This window comes from Manihot esculenta, chromosome 16 (assembly GCF_001659605.2).
Source record: "Manihot esculenta cultivar AM560-2 chromosome 16, M.esculenta_v8, whole genome shotgun sequence".
In the NCBI taxonomy this organism is placed as follows: Eukaryota; Viridiplantae; Streptophyta; class Magnoliopsida; order Malpighiales; family Euphorbiaceae; genus Manihot; species Manihot esculenta.
In genome coordinates, this window is record NC_035176.2 from 26,519,703 (window position 1) to 26,541,836 (window position 22,134).

Sequence of the window (22,134 nt, forward strand, 5' to 3'; positions counted from 1 at the left end):
TTTGGAAAATATAGGAGAATAAGGAAATAAGCAACACGCTTACATGTGGATGCGCAACACAATTTCAGATCGTATGATACATGTATAACTGAGTTGCACTTAGACTAATTTTGTTATTTTGATATTTTAGTATTTTGTGTGATTTGTTTTAAATTAATTTGGTCTAAATTAGAAATCAAATTTAACAACCCATTTAGGAAGGAGATTTCTCTAAGACAATTTAGGAAAAATATCTTTAATGTAATATAATTTTGACTATTTGACTAGATATCCTTCCTATATTATAATTACACATTCCTACACTAAAATTAGGGTTTAGAGGCTACAAAAACACCCTTAAGGTTGCAGCCATGAAGGGACAATGGAAAAAAAAAAGATAATGTTATGAATAATATTTGGTTTTTCTCTATTATTTAGATTGACGTGGAACCCTATGGCACAAGTCTCAAATCCACACGCACAAGTAGATATGGAATCCAAATATTTGATAAACCTATCTCCTATGGCACCTCACACTTAGAGAAGCTGAAACACTAATAATAGAAGGATTTAGATAAAAATTCGACAAACACAACAACGAATAGTTGATAAGTAAACTTTAGGCTTCTCTTTATGTAGTATTGATTCATAGGCTTGATTAGCCTCCCTAAGCCCATACTCTTTATAACTTAACGGGCAAAAGATTGGCTTTATCAAACCATCAAAGGGGCTAAGACAAGGAGACCCACTGTGTTCCTTCTTATTTCTTTTCTGCATGGAGGGTTACTCTCTTTTCATCAATTCATCCACCCTTCAAGATATCACAATCTCACCTAGAGGTCATTTTAACTCACACTTGCTATTTGTAGATGACTCCATATTCTTCTCTAGAGCCTCAACAGAAAATGCAAAGATGATCAAGCGAATTCTCTATTATTTCTCAAAGGCAAGTGGACAAGCGATTAACATCAATAAATCATCCATTGTCTTTAGCAGGAACACTCCAAGGGCCATTTGCTCAGACATCTCCTAAATCCTACAAATCAGAGAAATGGAGGGACAAGAGAAATACTTGGGACTTCCAGCATCATTTCCTATATCAAAAAAGCATGTCTTCAACCATATTTATGAACATATGCATCAGAAAATCTCAGGTTGGAAAGAACAACTCTTGTCAATGGGAGGAAAAGAGGTGTTGCTTAACGCGATAGCAACAACCTTACTAGTCTATGCTATGACCTGCTTCCAATTTCCTAAATCCCTCAATCATAACATAAACAGCTTGATGGCTAATTTTTGGTGGGGATTAAAGAAAGATGAGACGAAACTTCACTAGGTCTTATGGAGATAAATGTGCAAACCAAAAGCTCATAGTGGTATGGGTTTCAAAGACTTGGAAAGCTTCAATATGGCTTTGCTTGCAAAGCAGCAATGACAAATCATGTCTTTTCCAAAATCCTTATTGGCCTAGGTACTGAAGAATAAATACGTTCCTTTTAATTCATTTATGGAAGCTGACTTGGGTAGTAACCCTTCTTAGGGATGGAGAAGCTTACTGTGGGGAAGACAAATTCTTAAGCATGGCATAAGGTGGCAAGTTAGGGATGGGAAGTCAATTTTATGCAAAAAAGAAGCATGGATTCACAAATCTTTCCTAGAACTATTAAGAGTCAAACCTGATCATGATCAAAATATACACTGGGTCTCACAACTTTTGGAAGGGAATTGCCCAGCTTGGAATTTGCCTATTTTACATGCAAACTTCCTTGAAGAAGAAGTTCAGAATATTAGAGCCATCCTAGTTCCATTGTTTAGAGGTAAGGATCAGTTTATTTGGCATTACACTAAACATGGGCAATACAATGTGAATTTAGGCTATTATGTAGCTAAGGAGCTTATCAAAGGGCACAAAAATCACAATGAAGCAGGTATGGGGCCTTCTTCAACCAGCAATATGATTCCCTTTTGGAAAAAGATATGGAAGTTGAATTTGCCAAAGAAAAAATTTGTGTTTATTTGGCACCTTATTAAGGAGATACTGCCTAGTCGGGAACTCCTCAATAAAAGGTTGAATCACCTCCCTCGAGAATGTGACCACTGTGGAGAATTTGAATCCTTGCATCACATCTTTTTCTCCTGCTCAAAAGCTATTGAAGTATGAGTCATCTCTCCTTTGGGACTCCAAGCAAACCAACTATAGGGCAACTCTATGGCAAAAATCTGGTCTAAAGTTAAAACATCACTACTCCGTGATGATCAAGGTGAAGTACTAATTACAATCTTTGCCTTCCTATTATGGCATATTTGAAAAAATAAAAATTCTCTCACCTTTGATCATCGAAGTGTCCCTTGCCTGGATCTTATTCTTAAAGCCTTGAGTTACCATATGGAGTTTCAAGAAGTCCAAATACGAAGAATGCAAGTGGTTCCCCACTTGGATACTCAAAGAAATACTCTTAGCCCCCTCGCTTTAGACACAATCAAAATTAACTTTGATGTATCAGTGAACCGTCATTCTAACTATGGAGTTATGGCTGCAATTGTCGGAGATCATAATCTGGAACTAAAGGGTGGACATGCAAGAAAATTCAAGCTATTTATGATCCCTAAGTACTTGAAGCCCTTGCTTGTAAAGAAGCTCTCATCTTTGCCAAATCCAAAGGCTTCAATAAGGTACGAATTGAAGGAGATTGCCAAATTCTTTTTAGAGCCCTTAATGGAGAGAATAATTAAGCTCCATTGGAAATTAAAGATATTCTCAATGATATTAGAATTCTCTCCTCTGCTTTTCATGACATTTCATTGTCAAAATTAAAACATTTAGCTATAACTTGAGCTTTTTAACTAAAAGGAAAGGTTGAATTTTTTTTTTTTTAATAGCGGTTGAAAATTTTATTTACCTTTTGATTTTAAATTGAAATTTATTTATTTATTTATTATTTGGTAGTGTATATTGTCCAATACAATTTAAAATCAGTGTCTAACTAATTTTTATAATTATAAATATATATATATATAATATTTTATAATTTTATTTATCTTCACCATAAAATTTAAAATTTAATTTATATTAAAATAATATTTATGATATTATATTGTGAGTAAATAATAACAATGATACCACAATAAAATACTGGCATAATAAATAAAATATAATTATTAATTAAAAAATATAAAAATATATAGATTTAGATTTAAATTATATAAAATTAATATTTATTTTTATATTCAATGAAATCTAAAAATTATTATTTATTTATTTATTATATAATATTATAAATATTATTTTAATATAAATTAAATTTTAAATTTTAAAATAAAAAATCGATAAAAACAAAAATTACTCCTAAAAGAAAAAGTAGATTGGATGTGTAAATCGCGGATTTGAGATCAAGCATACTAGGCTGGCCTAAGACGCTATGATGGGAAGCTACAAATTGTAGCAGGAGTAGACTATTTTTTCTTTAAATTTAATTAATTTTTTATTTATTCTGAAATCTAAATATTCAAATATTAATAAAATTAAAGTTAATATATTAAATTATTTATGATTTTAGTAATTATTCTTATTTTATTTTCTATTCAATTTTCATTTCATTTTATTATATTTTTAATTAAATATGTGATTTTATAATTTATTAAATTAAATTTTTGTTGAATTATAAAATAAAAATATTAAATAAATAAGTTGAATGACGATCTCATAAAGTAATTTTTTTTATAGATAGTAACCTAAAAATTAAATAAATAGCGGTAAATTATTTGAGGGGTTGAAATTTAAGAACACATTTTAATTAACATAATTAAAATAAAAAATAATTTAACCAAATAAATAAATAATATAAAGCAATATCAATGCAGGGGTGATAATCTTTTTATCAGTAAATTATTGTTTAATATTTTGATTTTATGCTCAAAAAAATTTAAAATTTATAAAATATAATAAATAAAAATGAAAATTATTAATTTACCAAAAAAAAATTATTTTTTATGCCAAATTGAGTTTAACTAAAACTTTTTTTTGTTAATTTGGAGAATTTAAAAATATACCAAATTGATTATTTCCATTAAGTGTATTGCTGAAATTAAATAATTTTTTAAGGATTACTTCAGCAATTTACGGATTTATGATATTAAATAATTTATCTTCCCATTCTTAAAATGAGTTATTTTAGTTTCTCATTTTTCATACTCTCTACCATTATGTCCCAAAAATGGACAAAGGGATTTTTTTTATTTATTTATTTTATATTTTCAAATTGTACAAACTAACTCTGAAGTTTTTAAAAACATCAAATTATTTGATAAGTATTTTAAACGATTATATTTTAAATTAAAATTTTCTATGATTTAAAACTTTAAAAATTTTAAAGTATTCTGGTTTTATGTGACGACTTTATCTTTTTTTCTGCTCAAGATTTAGTGTATTGTGAAATATAAGTTTTTTAAATTTTATGAATTTTCTCCAACTCATTTCATACTTTTTAAATTTCAAAAGTTTTTTCATTATCTTATAATGAAATATTTATAGAAGATTTATGATATTGAGAATTCTATGTATTTGTATTTCTGTATAGAATACATTTATATAGTATACACCAGTGGTTGAGTTTGATACAGATTATATGAATAACAAATATTATCTCAACCAACTATAAACCTTATCATAACTCTAAATCTTATCACAACTCTAACCTTATCATGACTCTAAACCTTATCACAACTCTAACCCTTATCACTAACTAAATACAAGATAAGTATACAGCTATAACTCAAGTTACAAATAGATAAAACTGTTATAGTTAGTCTTTATCTTTAATACGCCCCCGCAAGATTGAGGCGCCATCGGAGACTCCAATCTTGGTTCTAAAGTAACAAAACTGAGTTCTTCCCAAAGCCTTTGTAAGCACATCAGCAACTTGATCTTTTGAACTTATATGAAGAACCCTTAACTGTCCAGCATTAATTTTCTCGCGAACAAAATGGTAATCCAGTGCAAGATGCTTCATCCTAGTATGATAGATTGGATTGGCGCAGAAGTAAGTCGCACCAAGATTATCACAATGAAGGACTGGTGGTTGTGATATTGGTACTCCCAAATCTTGTAATAAACTTTGAACCCAAAATACCTCTGCTGCAGCATTGGCTAAGGCTTTGTACTCAGCCTCTGTAGAAGATCGGGAGACAGTCTTTTGGCGACTAGATTTCCAGGATATAATATTAGAACCAAGATATAGAACATAAGCTGTTGTAGACCGCCCATTATCAAGGACACCACCCCAATCAGAATCAGAGAAGGCAGACAGAGTATGAGTGGAATTTCGATTGAGAAATAAGCCATAATGTATGGTTCCTTTAAGATATCGCAAAACACGTTTCAGTGCTTGAAGATGAGTTTGTGTCGGTGCATGCATAAATTGTGACAGCCGATTCACTGCAAAAGAAACATCAGGACGCGTAATTGCCAAATATTGAAGAGATCCAACAATTTGGCGATATACGGTGGAATCAGTCGAACTAGAACCATCATTTAAGATGAGCTTGTCTCCTGTAGACATAGGAGTATTCACCTCTTTAGCTCCAGCCATATCAAATCGGTCTAACAAATCAGCAATATGTCGATGTTGCGAAAGAAATAATCCTGCAGTTGTAGAAATCACTTCAACCCCCAAAAAATGATTTAATATTCCCAAATCTTTGACAGAGAACTGAGCAGATAGCTTCTGTACACAGGTATGCAGAAAATGATTGTTATTACCTGTAAGTACAATATCGTCAACATATACTAGAAAATATGCAATAATCCCATTGGAGGAAAAAATAAACAAGGACGCATCAGCATTTGATTTGCGAAAACCAAGTTTGAGCAAAAAAGAAGTAAGTTCAAGATACCAAGCTCGTGGAGCCTGTTTCAAACCATAAAGAGACTTCTTCAGTTTGCAAACATAATCAGGAAACTCAGGTTGCACATATCCTGGAGGTTGCTGCATGTAGACATCTTCATAAAGTGTGCCATGTAAAAAGGCATTATTTACATCCAATTGCCTTAACTGCCATCCTTTAGAAATTGCAAGAGTAAGAACTACCCGAATTGTAACCGGTTTTGTAACCGGACTAAATGTCTCAAAATAATCACGCCCAGGTTCCTGAAGAAATCCTTTGGCAACCAAACGTGCCTTGTACTTATCAATAGTACCATCCGGTTTACGCTTAATCCGAAACACCCATTTGCAACTAATAAGATGATGTTTGTCTCTCGGAACCAGCTCCCAAGTTTTATTTTTCAAAAGAGCATTGTACTCTGAATCCATCGCCTGCCGCCAAAGTGAACTGGCCAGAGCTTGTTTCACTGTTCTTGGCTCGAGTGTATCCGGTAAAGGATATTTAGTTGTAAGATTAACAAAAGAAGAATTAAAATACTTTGAGTTAGGCTTCCTTTGTCGCTGCTGCCGTTGTACAGGAGCTGGAACTGAGTCTTGTGAAACAATCGGTAGTGGCAAATCTAAATCAGTAGTAGAAGATTCAGTCATCAAAGGGTCAACTTGTTGAGTCTCAGTACTAATTAATGGCATGGTAGATTGATCAGATTCTGCTGATAATGCTGTAATAGATTCGGAACCAGTACTTGAAACCAACAAATCAGAATCACTTGGAATAGAAATTGCCAATGGAACCGAAGCAACTGCAGTTGGTGCAACAAGTGATGGATTTGGTTGTTGTGCCGAACCTGTACAAGAAGCATCTCGAAAATAATCTGTAAATTGATGAGAACTAGTGCAAGTTTCAGATGGAAAAATATGCTCAACAAATTGAACATGACGAGACAAATACAAACGATTAGCCTTTGGATCGTAACATTTGTATGCAGATTGAGTTGGAGAATATCCAAGAAAAATACAAGGCAATGAACGACACTGAAGTTTAGAATTATTATATGGCCTTAGCCATGGAAAACAAAGGCAACCAAAAGATTTCAATCTCTTAAAACTATGAGGCATACCAAACAATCTAGAGAAAGGTGTTTGAAACGAAATAGCGGACGAAGGCAACCGATTGAGCAAATAAACAGCAGCCTGAAAAGCATGAGACCAATAATTAGAAGGTAAAGACGAAAATTGTAACATAGCAAGACCTGTTTCAACTATTGAGCGATGACGACGTTCAGCAGTACCATTATGCTCTGGCGTATGTGGAGGTGTTGTATAATGTGAAATACCACAAGACAAAAAATGATTCTTAAGCTTTTGATACTCCCCACCATTATCAGTGAACACAGAAACAATTCTAGTGTGAAAATAATTTTCAACCAATTTCTGAAAGTGGATAAACAAATCATGAGTATCAGATTTCTGCTTCATGGGATATAGCCAAACATACTTAGAATAGTGATCAATAAATGTAACGTAATATGCATAGCCATCAATAGATTTTTGTGTAGGACCCCAAACATCGGAATAAACAAGTTGCAAAGGCTTATTACTAACAAGAGAATTCTCAGAAAACGGTAATTTATGACTCTTGCTCATAGAGCAGGAAGTACAATGAAAACTAGAAACATATTTAGACATAGACTGAAGACCAATATTTCGAAGTACTAACAAAAGGACTTTATTGTTGGGATGACCAAGCTTGTGATGCCATTCAGAAAGCAAAGACAGACACCGAGTAGTAACATTCAGTTGAGAATGTTGAGAATTAACTCTGGAAAAACTTGCACAGTAGATATCATCAATGTTCTCTCCTCGTAGTAGAGACGCCCCCGTGTACAGATCCTTCACAACAAAATAAGATGGAAAAAATTCCACAGAAACATGATTAGTGCGACACAACTTAGCAATTGAGACCAAATTCTTGCGCAGATTAGGCACGCATAACACATTAGGCAATGATAAATTCTTAGAGTAAGTAGGAATTTGCACAAAACCAGTATGTGATACAGCAAGCGTTTTACCATCACCAAGTTGTACTTCCTCAGGACCTCCATAGTCAGAATAGCTTTGCAAAGAAGCTGGATTCGACACAACATGATGAGAAGCTCCGCTATCAAACAACCATTGTTGTGGAGAAGAAGCAGCCATAGAAGAAGTAACATTAACTGCAGGTATCGGTGCTGAAGAATGCGAGGTATCAGTCTTCAAAGACATATTATTCTCCTTAAGAAAGCGAGCCAATTTGCGACATTCAGTAGTAGTATGCCCAGTATATTCACAAAATTGACATACCACATCAGGTCGATAAGAACCTCGACCTCGACCACCAGAGTAAGAACCACGACCACCACGTCGATTTCCAGAATAATTGGAGTTTTGTGGAGATCGATTATAATTGCCATTCTGATTGTGTGAACGCCCTCCAGAACGTTGAGTGTAATTGACAGTAGCAATCACTTGTGACGTAGCTGAAACAGTTGTGGAATCTTTTTCTTGTAGGGATCGTTCATGATCAGTAAGTTTTTCAAAGAGATCAGAAAAGGTTATTGGGGTTTCACGAACTTTTAACGCAGCAACTATGGGACTGTAATCATCTCCCAATCGCGTGATAATATAAACAATTAAATCATCATCACTCACCGGATTCTGGGTAAGAGCAAGCTCATCTGCAATAGCCCTCATTTCATTGAGAAAAATAGCAATCGGTTTGGTTCCCTTAGAGTTCTGTGCTAATTTAGTTTTTAAGGACAGAATTCTAGAACGAGAAACATTAGCAAAACTCTGGTGAAGCCGATTCCATGCTTCTTTGGCAGTATTGGCTGAAGAAATCAAGGGTTGAATAGTATCGGAACAACTTCCTAAAAGAGCACTGATCAAAATTTGATCTTGTCGAAACCATAAGGCGAAAGCTGGGTTGGCTGTTTTGTCTTTTTCAGAAAGAAATTGTGATGGTGCAACCCGTGAACCATCAATAAAATCAAGTAAATCAAGACCAATTAAGGTTGATTGGATCTGTTTTCTCCAAACAGGAAAATTCTCCGGAGTAAGTTTAATTGGAAAATGCGTTGGAGCATTTAATTGAACGACGGTATTGGATGACGAAGCCATTAATTAAAAGAAAATTGGATCAGAAAACTCGTGAGAGCAGATTGCGGCTCTGATACCATATAGAAGATTTATGATATTGAGAATTCTATGTATTTGTATTTCTGTATAGAATACATTTATATAGTATACACCAGTGGTTGAGTTTGATACAGATTATATGAATAACAAATATTATCTCAACCAACTATAAACCTTATCATAACTCTAAATCTTATCACAACTCTAACCTTATCATGACTCTAAACCTTATCACAACTCTAACCCTTATCACTAACTAAATACAAGATAAGTATACAGCTATAACTCAAGTTACAAATAGATAAAACTGTTATAGTTAGTCTTTATCTTTAATAATATTTTCTCAAACACTTTTAAAAAGAAAAAGGAAAATGGAAAGCCCAAGCTTGCCAATCCGCGCACTGAGCGATGGGCTAAAGTTCAAAGACTCATAATTGTTGAAACTAGGCCTTGAGCCTTCAACGCGAGATGAGTGTCCAGAGAGGCGAAGCGGGAGAGAAATGGCATGGCTGTAATAGAATCGAATCGAACCGAATCGAATTTTGATAAATTCAATTTTGATTAGAAAATAAATTTAAAGACTCGAACTTGAACTCGATTCATAAAATTAATATTAAATTCGAATTTAATTCGAACTCGATTCGTAATAAACTTCTTGATCATATTAACGAGTCAACTCAAATCCTATTAAAAAATTTAAATTTGAGTTTATTTATACTCGAATTGAAACTTGATTATATTATAAATAAGTTCAATACTTATTTAAATTCATTTAAATTATAAACTCATTAAGAGATTTTTAAATTATTATTTTTTTATTTAATTAAAATCTCTCAAATTCAAAACTAATAAAAAAAATATAGAATAGTTATTTTTTATAGAAAAGTCATAATTTTCCATATCTCTTCAACTTTTGATATAAGATTAGTGTTGGTAAATAAGTCTGCTCACGAACTTATTCGCGAATCTATTCACGAATCTCACGAAATTATTTGCGAGTCTACTCATAAATTTATTCACGAGTCTGCTCACGAAGTTGTTTATAAACTTTAAAACAAGCCGAGCTCGCGAGGCTAAATAAGCCAATACTACTAAGTTCAAACTCAGCTCGTTTATTAAACGAGTATAAAAAGTGAGCTCGAATTCGATTCGTTTAGAAAACGAGTCGAGTCTTGAATAGCTCACAAACAATTTGGTTCGCTCCTAAGTATGGGAAAGGAGAACGCATATTTGCCCTACCTCCTAAATTAGATGGGTTTTTGCCTTCGGCCATCAAAGAGATAACCCAAATGCAAGGTAATCGGAGAAGAATCTTATGCAATATTTGGTAAGCCATAATGGAATGGAATATAAATAAAAATTTTAACTCTATTATATTATATTATATCATACCAAATATGCCTTAGTTTTTTTTTTTTTTAATCAATAAATAAATTTATAAATTTTCAAAATTCAAAATTATAAAAGAGATTGTATATGACAAAAGTCGTACAAAATCCAGTCTTATGGTAGTAAATAAGATTGTGCACGGTTTTTGAGTTTTAAATGCAACCGAAAAATAATATCAAATCAAATTAAAATATAAAAAAAAACTGATGGTGTAGAAATCGAATCATACTGAATTGAATTTATTTAAATATTTGATTCTGGTTTTGATTTTTTGTTAAAAAGTTTATTTAGATATTTGATTCTAGTTCTGATTTTCTATTAAAAACTATATAAAATATGTATTTAACCATAATCGTATCGGAAAATCGATATATATATATATGTATATTAAATAATTTATAATAATACTATAATTCTAATATATAATTTTAATAATATATTTTATATATTAAATAATTTATAATAATACTATAATTCTAATATATAATTTTAATAATATATTTTATATATTATATAATTTTAATAAAATTACATATATATATATATATATATATATAATTATAATATTATTTAATTATTAAATAATTTTTACTATTTTATTTAATCAATTTAGTTAATTAATTATAATTTATACTATTTAAATAGATTTTATATATATATATATATATATATAATCATAATAATAATAATATAAAATTATTATATCTTTTTGTCACCTATTAATTATTAAATATTTAATATAGTATAATTTAACTATTGATTAAAGTTTGTACTATCTAAATAGATTATATATATAAACTATTTCAATATTAATATTATTATACTAATAGAATATAAATTATTAAAATAATTATATAAACATTGATATATTTATGTATATATACTTATAACTGTGATTAGCTGAATATATATAATTATTATGTATTTTATTTATTAGTTAATTATTAAAAATTTATAAGAGTATAATTTAACTAATTAATTATATATTATCTCTTTATTAATAAATTTATACTAATAGAACATAAATTATTAAAATTAATTACATGTATGTATACATATGTATTTATAATTGCTATTATTACTCTTATATACCTCTAATTTTAATTAGATTATATATATTAATAAAATATAATTTAATAAAATTAGAAAGAAATTAAATTAAAATAATTGTGATTATTTAAAAAAATACTATTAAGTTAAACAATGTAATTTTAGATATTATGTAATTTTATATAAAATTATATAATTTTATTATAAAAATAAATAAAATTAAATAAATTTATAATACATTAAAGTTTAATTGGAGTTTATTTCTTGTGAAATATTGTAACAAAATTTTTAAAAGTTTTTAAAAGTTCTATCGAGAGTTTTTTGCTTTTTCTTCTTTTTCTTACTCTTAAAAATTATAATAAAAAAATTATATTATGTTTGATTATTTAGTATTTTAATATATTTTAAATGAAAATATTATATGATACTAATGTTTGATATTATTTTAAATTTTAAATGTGAAATTAGTTAATTTTATATAAATAATATTATTATTATGTTAGAAATATTTAATTATTTTATTTAAATTTAAATTTTATTATAAAAATCAAGAATTATATCGAAACTGGAATTAAAATAATAAAGGCATATTTGGTATACAAAATCTAGTCTTTATTTTATAAGTTTCTTTGAAATTGCAACACGTCTCTTTTCAATATATTCCATGCCATTTAAATATATGGGTAGACTATAATTAAACTGTCATAAGAATTTGTAATTAAGGAGTGCGGTTTTAGTTTCGGGACGGTTCCATGCAGGAACCAGATATTTGGTTATTTAGTATTTTGATATATTTTAGATGGAAATATTATATTATATTATAGATGTTTGATATTATTTTAAAATTTAAATATTAGACTTATTAATTTGATATAAATAATATTAATATTAGGTTAGAAGTATTTAATTATTTCTGATTATACTGAAATTAGAACCGAAATAAGAATTAATACTAGAACCGAACCGGAATCGACAATATATAGAACCATATCAGAATCGTACCAAAATTTATTTATGGTTCCAAAAAAATTAAGGAACCGACTTTCAGTTTCGATTTCAATTTCGGTTTCAGTTCTTGTAAGGAATCTTCCCGAAACTGAAACTGCATACCCCTATTTAAAAGTCTAATTCACATAAAAAGATGATGGCCTAAGAGATACAACCAAAATGGTCCTTCTACGAAATATCACAATGCAATTTAGCATAATTCAAAGATAGAGAGTTTGTACTCATATTAAGAGCACATATGTTAGAAGGGTGAGAAAAAGGAGCAGCAAAAATCATCCCAATAAACTGTAATTGCCAAAGATCTAGCGAAATGCAAGACACAACATGTAGAGAATTTGGAGGGACTTTATTAAAAACATATCGATTGTGCTCTTTCGAAATATGCTAGAGAGTGAATATGGTAAAATTAAAAGCCTAGAACCATCAGAATCTATCTTAGACTGTGCTAAAATAGCCTCCCACCATGATAGAACACTAGAAAAACCAAAAGAATGAGGCTTATATGCACATGGGCTAGCAAGCCAAATTAGTCAAGCAAAGAAACAATAAAAAAATACATGTATTCAAGAGTCTCAGGCTCAGACTGATAAATTATATACCGTGATTCAGTCATACAACCTCGTTTAACTAAAAGGGAGAAAATAGGCAAGCATTATGGAGTGATTGCCATAGGAAAAATTGCAGTTTGGCATTATTAGGAGAGACCAAACACATTTCCATGTGTCAGGACAAATATAGAGAGAAGGAGATGGTGAGAAAAGGGAACTTGAGAAATGAAGTTGATGCAGCAGAAGACGATGACCAGAGCGAATGGTATATTGACCACTCCTAATATGATGCTAGATTAAATGATCAAGAGTACTAATAGGAGCAACCAGAATTGCTAAGATCTGAGTGACCTCCTATAGTGAGAAAATGCTATAAAGAAGCTGATGATTCTATTAAGAAGTATGATTGTTTATTAAGTATACCATATAGACATAAGATGGGACCACAATAGAACGTTGTAAACGAAAATCATCTACTTGAGGCAACCAAGGATCAAACCATATATGAGTAGACCTACCACCACCAATATTTATACATATCTGCTCACGCAAAACATCTCGTCTAGTCAAAAGACTTTGCCATACTCAAGAGTTATTCTATTTATATCCAGCCTCCATATAGATACCTGAGGAAAACATAAGGCTTTCAGCACTTTAGCCCGTACACTAGTTGGATGATGAGTTAACCTCCAATATTGCTTTGCTAAACAAGCAAGATTAAAACTCTAAAAATCTTTAAATCCCAAACTTTCATGAAGCTTCGACTCACATGAATGTTGCCAACTAACCCACTTAAATTTAAAGGAGTTCGCATCACCACCCCACCAGAACTTGGATAGCAAGCTATTGAGTTTGATAGAGAACTGTTTAGAATACAAAAAAAAAAGGGTAAACTATAGTTTAGTCCCTCTAGTTTAATAAAATGTTTACTTTAGTCCCTGTATTTTTAAAAACCTACAATTTAATTTTTCACATTTAAAAAAAGGGTAATTTATGATTTAGTCCCTGGATATTGCCATTATTAATAAGTCAGTCCCTGTATTTTCAGAAACCTATTAAAACATCCTTATGTTTTATTTCCGTCAACGAAATAGTCCTTCCGTCCTATTTTCCGTTAAAATTAGATAAAGGAGGAGAGAGAAAATTTTTAAAATCCAATTTTACCCTCAAATAAAACCATTTATTTAGTCCTTGTATATTGTAATTATTAACAAGTTAGTCCTTACATTTTCAAAAATCTATTAAAATATTTTTATCTTTTTTCATATCTATTAAAACGTCCTTATTATTTTTTTCCATCAATGAAATAGTCCCTATCTTTTCTCACATCTATTAAAACATCCTTATCGTTTATTTAAGTCAATGAAATAGTCCCTCCTCATCGTTTCTTTCTGTCAACGAAATCGTCTCTCCCTATATTTTTAGAAATATATTAAAACGTCCTTATTGTTTCTTTTTGTCAACGAAATAGTCCCTATCTTTTCTCAGATCTATTAAAACATCCTTATTGTTTCTTTTTATCAACAAAATAGTCCCTATCTTTTCTTTCCTCTTCCTCCTCCTCCTCCTCCTCCTCCTCCTCCTCCTCCTCCGAAAAAGAAGAAGAAGAAGAAGAAGAAGAAGAAGAAGAAGAAGAAGAAGAAGAAGAAGAAGAAGAAGAAGAAGAAGAAGAAGAAGAAGAGAAAGAAGAAAAAGAAGAAGAAGGAGAAGAAGAAGAAGAAGAAGGAGAAGAAGAAGAAGAAGGAGAGAAAGAAGAAAAAGAAGAAAAAGAAGAAGAAGAAGGAGAAGAATGAGAAGAAGAAGAAGAAGATAAAGAAGAAAAAGAAGAAAAAGAAGCAAAAGAAGAAAAAGGAGAAGAAGCAGAAGAAGAAGGAGAAAAAACAGAAGCTGAAGAAGAAGAAGCAGAAGCTGAAGAAGAAAAAGGAGAAGAAGCAGAAGAAGAAGAAGCAAAAGGAAGAAGAATTAATGAAGAAGAAAAGGAAGGAGGAGGAGGAGAAAAATAATTGGGGGTAATTTAGTCTTTTACTATATTTTTAACGGCAAAAATAGACAGAAGGACTATTTCGTTGACGGAGAGAAAACATAAGGACGTTTTAATAGGTTTCTGAAAATACAGGGACTGACTTGTTAATAATGGCAATACCCAGGGACTAAATCATAAATTACCCTTAAAAAACTGCAAAATAGTCCCTACCGTCAAATTTTCAGTTAACCTCCTATTTATTTTAATGAAAATGACTAAACTACCCTTTAAATAAAAAAAAATCCAATCAAACACTATTTTTCACTTCCAAATCAACCCATCTCACTACCTCTCCTTCCCGATTCTCTTCTTCCTTTTCTCCTCATCCTTCTTCTTCTTCTTCTTCTTCTTCTTCTTCTTCTTCTTCTTCTTCTTCTTTTGTGTCTGATTTCATGCAATTGGAGAAGGGTGAATCAAAGATTCCCCATTGGCAATTAAGGAAGGGTAACATCCACAACTTCCACTCCAGATTTATCTCCTCCTTTAACAAGAACAAATCGTCTAAGCAAAAAATTACCACAACCTAGAATCAGTAACAACTTAAAATCACAAAGATAGATATAATAGAGCATACCCTGCTTCAGTGGGATGGGATTCAAGCTAGAAAAGGTGACCATAGCCACTAATGGCAGTACCGCCTAGTCGCTTGGATGCGCTGAAGACGACATCGGCGGTGATTGGAGACTTCCAAGAGCCGTAAGGAGCAGTGACCTTATCTTGCATAGCAACTGATTCTACTGGCTGCACTGAAGAAGCCATGGTTCTGGAGTTATGATGACGCTGACTCTTGGGTGAGATGATAGCGGTGATTATACGAATATGGGTAAGAATGAGATAGAGCAGATAAGCGAGTAAGAGCAGCCGCAACTAAAAAGAAGAAGAAGAAGAAGGATGAGGAGAAGAAGAAGGAGAAGGATGAGGAGAAGAAGAAGGAGAAGGATGAGGAGAAAAGGAAGAAGAGGATCGGGAAGGAGAGGTTGTGAGATGGGCTGATTTAGAAGTGAAAAATAGTGTTTGATTGGATTTTTTTATTTAAAGGGTAGTTTAGTCATTTTCATTAAAATAAACGGGAGGTTAACTGAAAATTTGACGGTAGGGACTATTTTACAGTTTTTTTAAATGTGAAAGATTAAATTGTAGGTTTTTAAAAACACAGGGACTAAAGTAAACATTTCATTAAACTAGAGGGACTAAACTATAGTTTACCCGGAAAAAAAAGAAAGAAACATCAACTAATTAGGGATTGTAGCTAAAACTAATTGAATCATAGTAGCCTGACTAGAATATGATAGTAATTTTTGCTTCCACGACTGCATCTTAGCCCTAATGCGATCTTTACATGAACCAAAACTTTTTGACATGAACATCCAAGTAGTACTGGCAAACCCAAATATTTATCAAAGGGAGATACCTCATACATAAAGAATAAAGACAAGGTGTCTCATTGCAAATGCTTCGATGTTCGCTTGCTAAAGAAAATATGTGACTTATGGTAATTAATTGACCGACTAGTAGTTGCAATGTAAGAATGTAATAGATTAAGTAAATTGGTAGCTTTGGCCCGTGATGCTTGAGAAAATAACAAAATGATAGCGGTTGTCGAAGTCGTAAAAAATAAACCTATTATCAATCAACAAAATAACTTGTAGATAGTGGCAATAGGGTCAAACTACAGGGATTTGATACTACAGATCTTTCTAATAATGACTTGGACAAATAAATAACAAAAATAAAAAGAGTGGGGGTTTGTTTGAAATGATAGTAGACTAGAATTAAAACTGAGTAAAAGAAAGCAATAATTAAAAAGATGAGTAAATTAATGGGAGAAGGGCTCTAGTTGAAGTATGGATCTAATTCAGTTGTTTAGAATTGATCATTGATTCTTTGACACTCCTATTTATTTTAATAAATTAGTTTAGGTTGTGGAAAACGCTTCTCACAACTAAATTCCTCCTTAGTTTTAGTTTGACTAGGAAACGTTCGCTAATCAAACACTAGTTAACAAGTTGCCAAGGAACGTCATTGGAGTTTTTTACTTTTCAACTGTTAACTGCATTAAGACTTAGAGAAACCTAATTCTAATATTGCCAACCGCGTGGTCAAGTTTAGATTATGCAACCAAGTGTGCTTGTGTTCAAACAATTTAAGCAATTACAGACCTAAATTATTTAAACTTACAATTTATCACTTATGCAATTAAAAGCAACAGGCCTTAATTGATTCTAATAGCAAAGCAATAATAGCATGAAAAACAAGTTGCATAAATATTGAAAAATAGAAGTTTAACAATGGAGTTTTAAATCTCCTAATTCATCACAAAACTGAAATTTCCCAACTTCAACTAGAAAAGAAGATGTTTAGCCACTCATGGTGGACAAAAATACACAAAAAGAAAGAAGAAAAATAGAAGAAGAGGGCTGCCAAAATTCTAGAGAGAATCTGAATTAATTTTGTTGGTTGGTTGCTGTTCCTCTTTATAGGTGAAGAGTCCTAATCCAATTAGGATTTGGAATCCTAATTTGACTTAGTCTTTTGTAATCTTTTATTCCTTCTTTGCTTTTGTATTTAATCATGAATAAATCTTCTTTGGAGAAAGTCTTTCTTTGGAGTGGCTCTTGGAGATGTCATAGGATTGGTCTTGAGATGTTTGAAGTAGGATAGGACTCCAACACTTTTTAAATTCTGATTTTTCTTTTTTCCATGCTGCTGGACTCTGCTGCCTCAGTTTGATTTGGGTAGTTGATTTGGGCAAATCGCTTGCCCAAATCGTTTATGCAAGTCTCTTCCAGGTTTCTGCTTCAGCTTCCTACAGGTGATTTAGTCAAATTACTTCGACCAAATCGATTTTCCAGCTTTTTCTACAGATTTCATTCACGTTTCCATTTGTCTCCTTTTCTACAAAAATATCATAAAAATATAAATTAAACTAGAAAAATGCACAATTAAACAGCAATAATGGTAATAAAAATGTGGCTAAATTATGTTTGATCACAAAATATCATCAATAAACAATATATCAATGAGTATTGGAGCAGTATGAGCTAACTTAATACCATGCAAAAATCTCCTATAACGTGCAGAAGAAAACAATAAGAAAGAGCCTGAAATACAAACATTAAGAGATAAAGAGACAAAGGATCTCCTTGTCTAATACCACAGGAAAGCCGAAAGGAAGGGGAGGGTACTCCATTTATTAAAATAGAAAAACTAACAGTCGAGATGCACTACATAACTATATGCACCCATTGCGCTGAGAAGCCCATTTTGAGAAGTACCAGTCATAAAAAGAACCAATCCATCTGACCATAAGTTTTATATATATCAAGTTTCACAACCATTAAATATGTTCAACGTCGATTTGTCTTGAGGAAATAAAAAACTTCGTGAGCAATCATTAGATTATCTTGAATAGATCTACCAGGAACAAAGGCATTTTGATCCTCCGCAATAATGAAATGCATCCAAGGTTTTCAATCTATTAACAATAGTTTTCAAAATAACTTTGTAAATGAAGTTGCACGGACTAATGGGCTGAAACTAATGAATACCAATAGGATGATGACACTTCGGAATAAGCGCGAGATTGGTTTTATTAAACTCTTGAAGGAGAAATCCTGTTTCATAAAAATGATGAACAACACGACACAAAATATGGGTCCATAATATGCCAGTGACACTGATAAAACAGGCCAGAAAAACCATCCAAACTAAGCACCTTATTACCTCCTAGCTGAAAAACCGCCTGATGTACCTCCTCATCTGTGGTAGGGGCAGCCAATGGAGTATTAAGAACTGGAGTTACCAAAGAAGGAATAAATGAAAGGACCTAATTATATCCTTGCAAAGGTCGAGCAGTGTAGGGCTAAGAAAATAAATCCCTAATGTAAGAGCGAAGAGTAGACTCCTGAATAATCCAATAACTAGATATTGTTTGAAGATGATTAATATGATTATATTGATGACGCTAGATTATGAATACATGAAAAAAATCCTATATTACGATCCTCTTCCTGTAGCCATTGAACTCGAGATTGTTGTTTCCGATGTAACTCATCCCGCTTTCACAGCTTATGAATCTTAGAAAGCAAGTGAGCTTCAGCAGCAACATTGAGAGGATCAAAAGGATGAGTATAAATATCCTCAATTGTTGTTAAAGCAATCTAATATCTGATTATGTGCGATTAAATGAAAAATGATTCCACCTACTGAGTTTAGAACAACAAAGATGTAATTTAGAGGCAAACGAGAACATTGATGAACCCCGACATAGAACATCCCAAGCTTGTTGAATGATATCCTAACACTGAGGATGTGTTAACCACTTAGCCTCAAATCGAAATAGGAACTTACGTTTAAGCGGAGACTTTAGATCTAGGAACAGCAGCAAAAGATGATGATCAAATTCCAATTAGACTTCACGAAGAACATACAAGTAAAGAAACTGTTGTATTCAATTAGAATTGACCAAGGCCCTATCTAAACTCTAGAGAATTTCTCAATTACCAAAATGCTTATTAAACCAAGTAAAAGGAGCACCCTTCCATTCCACATCAATTAAGGCAAATGACTGAATAAACTGATCAAAGCTAGCATGTTTTGAATATCTCACATCATTACCTCCTATATATCCTGACTATGAATAATATTAAAATTACCAATACAATACCATGGAAGATCTTGTATAAACTAAAGGTCTTGCAAATTATGCTATCGAATATCCTTACATTTTTTATCAACATACCCATACATAAAAGTAATCTACCACTTAAATTGCACATTGGCTTTTTGTACAATGCAATCAACAAAATATTGGAATGAAGCAATATCAGACAACAAAAGAGAATCATTCCATAATAAAGATAGACCCACTTCTTGGCCCAACGGATCTACTATCTTTGAGAAGGATAACCATAATGCTGCTGTAGCTTAGACATATATGTACAACTATTTTTAGTTTTGATAAAAAAAACTATGGACAACTTGTATTTATATAGGAGCCCCTAGAGGGCTTATGCTGTCAAGGAGTGTCCAATTCCTTGGTAAATCCATACGAAGGATGTCATGGAGACCTAGGTGGCTATTGGCTAGCCACCGAGACCTTAGAAAAACTATGAATTTCTATAGTAGCGATAATAGCATCTGAGAATATGACACTAGACTATTCACAGAGAAGACCAGTAGAAAACCAATCATGACGCCTCCATGATGGATGAGCTGAGGTAGTAGCCAACATCAGAGGTGAACTAGTAGTGTGAATACGAGCATACAGAGTTGAGGTAGATGTAATTCATAAAATATCTTCAATCTGGGTAGAACTAGGTCTAGCCATAATGTCTTTAAGATGCATTAGACTACAAGCCAAAAGGAGGTGATTCTAATTGGCCAAAAGAGACTATATGTTGTTCAATATCCAAAGGACATAACCTTGATATAAAGAATAACCTTTTAGACTGTATAGGAGAAGCGTTTGAAAACTGTGAGGAACATACTTTTGAACCCAACAATTCGAAGTGTCTCTTCCTACCAACCAAAGGCTCACATCCAAACAGTCGTCGAAGAAGAAGCCATGAAAGAAGTGCCACCTAGTTATTCAGCTTCGAAAAAAGCTAATCCCAGTGGAAGCGGTTAGAGAGTACAAATCTTAAGAGAAGAGCAAATTTGTCCCATATACCTCTGAAAACAATGAGGAATCTAATAAATCACTAGTTGTGAAGTCACTGTAAGCATGTGATTTACGATGCAAAATGGTCCTTTCGGCATATGGCAAACCTAAAATGTCCACAGTACCATGCAAAGGAGAAATCAATCGAGCAGGAACTAGCATCGAAGGCCAGAGCTACTCACGTGCTAAGTTGTCCCCACTGAAGCATGCAATGGAGTAGAAGAAACCACTTGCCATTGCAATTGTGTGGTCGTCGAAAGAGAGACCAGTGGAACAAGCTCAAAAGAATATCTATAACTTACGGACCTTCTCGTCCCCTCCGATTGAGGGACAAACTTAACCAACAACCACATACCATATTTAAAATCGATTACACCTCCAGGATAGTCTTTCTCATGAAATCTAGGACAAGCTGTAAAAATATGTCTAAGAATACCACAATGAAAATAGAAAAAAAGTAATGTTTCATATCTGATAGACACCCAAACCTTCCTAGATTCACATTTAAAAAGTTAATGAGAAACATGAATCTGATAGTATAACTGCCCATATCAAAATCATCATCTTGTGTGATATCCATTAAACTGATAAAGAGTTAAGCTATACGAGCAGCATTTGTGTGAGTCCAAGCTCGTTGAGACAAACCATAGAGTCGTATCCAGAAATTCATAATAGAAAACTCAACCTCCTGTATAGCCTTATTAGCAGGCCAATGATAGAAAACCATAAGATTATTATCGATAGCTTAGGGACCCTTCTCAAGAACAAAGGTAGTTGCTCCTCCTTTTGAAAGATAACAATACATACCCCAGGAGAGCCACGATGAACCTGAAACTCGTGATCAAACGACCAAACCTTCACCATCACATATTTAACAAGTCGGGGATTGTATTTATGGATACCCATAATTTTCAAGAGAAGTTTCTTGGTTGTAACAGAAGGGTCAACATAATTGGAGAGATCCAGCTCCAACACATGGTTGTCACATGAGAGGGAGTCCTTCATACTTATAAGATCATCTAAAGCTTGATTAGAATACTCCATAATGAAAAAGTAGTAATTGGTAAAGGAAATAGACGGACCACAAGAGCAAAGTAAGGAAGTATAGACTCATACACACATGCAAATCCTAAAAAAGAAAGCCCTAGAATGAAAAGGAATTGAAACAAAACTTTATATTCTATGTTGCTGATAAGCTAGGAGTCGCCCTCCTTTCTCTCTTTTGTTATCTTCTTCATTCCTATCTTCTTTATTTGCTTCAAATGGATCCATAAAATAGACTAAAATTATAAAATAGAAAAGACAATATATGCCTTTAATTATTTGTTGTTATTCAGGTTTGAATAAAGAAAAAAATTCAAACACAACATACTATATTATTATTAATTTTTTTTTATCATACATATGATATTTAAAATT